We start from the raw sequence: 3330 nt of genomic DNA, 5'->3' as shown, positions 1-3330 counted from the left end.
AGATCTAAGTAATTTAATGTCTGAGTCTTTAGTTTGATAGACCCTTCCATGCAACTTGAGAGAATTCAGTAGCTTTTGAAATCTACTAAATATATCAGTGAACGACTCACTTTCTTCACAGTGAAAATGCTCATATTGCTGAATCAAGAGCTGCATTTTCTTCTCTCTTACTTGCTCAGTTCCATCACAAATAATTTGAATTATGTCCCAAACCTCTTTTGTTGTTTTGCAGTTTATGATGTTGTCAAATATATCACAATCAACACCATTAAACGGTATGTTCATTGCCTTTTTATATTTCCTGACTTGCTCAATGTCTAGATCAGACCATTCATGTCTGGGCTTTGGAACTGATGGCTTATTTCCTGTAGCAGCTCTCATAGGAACATGAGGACCTCTCTCAATGCAGTCCACATAAGCTTCATCTTGAGAAAGAAGATGTAGGTGCATTTTCACCTTCCAGTGGTGATAATTGTCTTTGTCCAGAAATGGAATTTTCACTCCAACATCCTTTCTGATCATCTTGCTGATTATGGTGATCTTTACACTCTTTGTACTTAAAGAGCTTACTCTGATACCAATTGTTATTCCCAAACAATGCAACAAGAATTACAGAAGGGGGTTGAATGTAATTCTGGCTTTTTTTTCTGATTTTAAAAATGTTCTTACTTAATATATAACTGTATTTGATTTTGCAAGAAGTGCGGAATGAAAGTAAAATAGAAATCAAAACACAAAGCAATAAAACACAAGGCTTTAAAATTTCTGGTGGATTTGAAATTTTCCACCATAGATATATATAAAAGATGAGAACTCTGTGATGAAAGTGTTTGTCCTAAATCCAATCATGTATGATGAGTTAGGAAGAACTTTCTTGTATTCCTATTTAATTTCATTGATATTAATAAAAGACTTGTTTTGATTTTATTATGGGCTTTATCTATTTAAAGTGTTTTAATAAGATGCTCCATAGTTTAGAGTAAAGCTTCTAGAATTATAATGAGATTATAATAGTGAGATCTAGAAGATGATAACTCTAGACTTAAACAGTTCTTGATCATAGGATAACTAATCAAATGTTAGTAGATCCGCAAAGATTGGTACATACTATGCTTGCTCCCTTCAGGAGGATGTCTGATTTCATAGGCATTTGTGTGGTGATACTATAACTAGTATGTAGGTGCTTATTAGGGAATAAGTTCACTGAACATGACTCGATAAGTTGAACAACTAATGGAGATTACTCACGTGTCAATAGTTATTCACTGAGTGATAGTTGTACAAGTGTCCTTAGACTTGAGATCGTTAAAGTTATCTTGTATATAATGAACTGTGCTTTGGTTTAGTCCTTAGTCTCAAGGACATCCATTAGGTCTATTCTGGGCATAGAGATTTTTATATAGAGATAGTTAACATCAATAGAAGATCTACCCCTTCCAGTATAGGAAGAGAATATCCTATATTATTCTTAGTATGCGAGTTCTGGAATCTCTGGCCAGGGTGTATGAAATTAGAAAGGAGTTTCTAATTTACATTAATATGAACTTTGCATTATGAATAAGAAATCATATGATTAAATTTGATAGGCCTGACACGAGATCCATGCCTTGTATTTAATCGGGATATTGTCAGGGTAGAAGGAATTCATTGTACGGTAACTAGTCACTGACAGGTTCTTGGTATTCTAAGCAGTGAATTCATATTATCCGGATAGTCGCGATATGTTGAGAAGCATCACTCACGATGTAGAATAAATATAATTAATCAGTTAATTATATTTAGTGAATTTTAGTATTCATGTAAATAATTAATAAAAGTTTATTATTATTTATTTCTAATACCGGCATAATATTGAACCTACAGGGTCACACCATAAAAGAATATTTTCTTTGATGAAATAATGAGAGAGAGAGAATAATTTTCTAAATAGTTTAGAAAAAGAAATAATGATTAAAATAGTTTTAATTATTATTAAAGCATTTTATAAAGATAAAATGTGGAGATAATATATATATATATATATAATGATATATTATAAAACCCTAGGAGAGCCCTATAAATAGAATGAGATGGCTCATTCTAAACATATACTTGGTTTTGTGAAAACCCTAGCCTCCATCTTCTTCCTCTCTCTCTCTTTCTCTCCCCAAAATTCCATTTTTATAAAAGCTTGGTTTTATAAAAAGCTTCATCGAAGAAGATCATTCTTGGTGGATATCGGTGGAGTGCTTCACACACTGAGGAGCAACTGCTAGCAACCATAATTATAAAGCTTCGATTTTCAAGGTATGGTTACGATTACTCCATTTTTCTGATTTATACGTTTTTCTATATATGCGATACATGGTTTTTATGGAATAATTCTTATATCACGCTTCCGCTCATCCGTAAATTCCTTCATGTGATGCTTGAATAGCACACATCTGCTTACAAGTTGAACAACAAGAACACCTGAGAAATTCTTACAGATTTTGCTTTTTCTATTTCTCTAATTTTTCTTTCTAACATGGATAATTTTCAACTTGCTACTCTTGGTTTATATATTACCAAGTTGCATGATAGTAAGGCAAGACAATAAGACAAACTAAATCTAGTCTAACTTCATGTTGTTACATTACTCTATCTAGCATCTTTGAATATCTTCATAATTGCATAGAAATGGTAATGCTTCTTTGTTCTCTAAGTCCTATAATTAGGCTACCACATTCCATTTGCAAACACCCGACGTATGTGACTGTGTTGTCACTGTCAACTGCCCTTTTGAATTTATGATCATTCGTCAGGACTATGTTGGTCATCCGTCCAGAGTCTTGTTGATTATCTATCGGGAGCCTTTGTAGATCATCCATTGGGAGTCTTTCTGTCACTTAACTCTATTTCACTTATACAGAATTATAAGACATCTTATATTTACAATTAACCAACCTATTCTGCATATCAATCTAGTAGTCAACATGACTCAAAGAATCCTACAGCATCTACTCAACTAAAACATTATTGTTTGCAGAAATATGCTACAATACTTATTGTTACATAAGCTACACTCTCGATGGATGTTCAGAGGTCATCCGTCAGGACTATAAAGATCATCCATCGGGACTATTGTAGAACATCCGTCTAGAGCTATAAAAACACTAAGTTAAATCTACTGAGGTGTTTTGTTCAACTTATCATCAAGTTTACAACATATTCCTAACAACCACTAATATACATATAACAACTATCACGACAACTTTGTCGTCTAGCTTCATGGAAACTCTGGTCCTCCGAGTCTTGCAAGCTCCTCTAACATCTCTCTGGCACACTCCAAAAGAGTATCTGGGCCGCATA

The sequence above is a fragment of the Apium graveolens genome, chromosome 10 (assembly GCF_009905375.1).
Source record: "Apium graveolens cultivar Ventura chromosome 10, ASM990537v1, whole genome shotgun sequence".
NCBI classification, from domain to species: domain Eukaryota; kingdom Viridiplantae; phylum Streptophyta; class Magnoliopsida; order Apiales; family Apiaceae; genus Apium; species Apium graveolens.
This window is presented reverse-complemented; position numbering follows the sequence as displayed.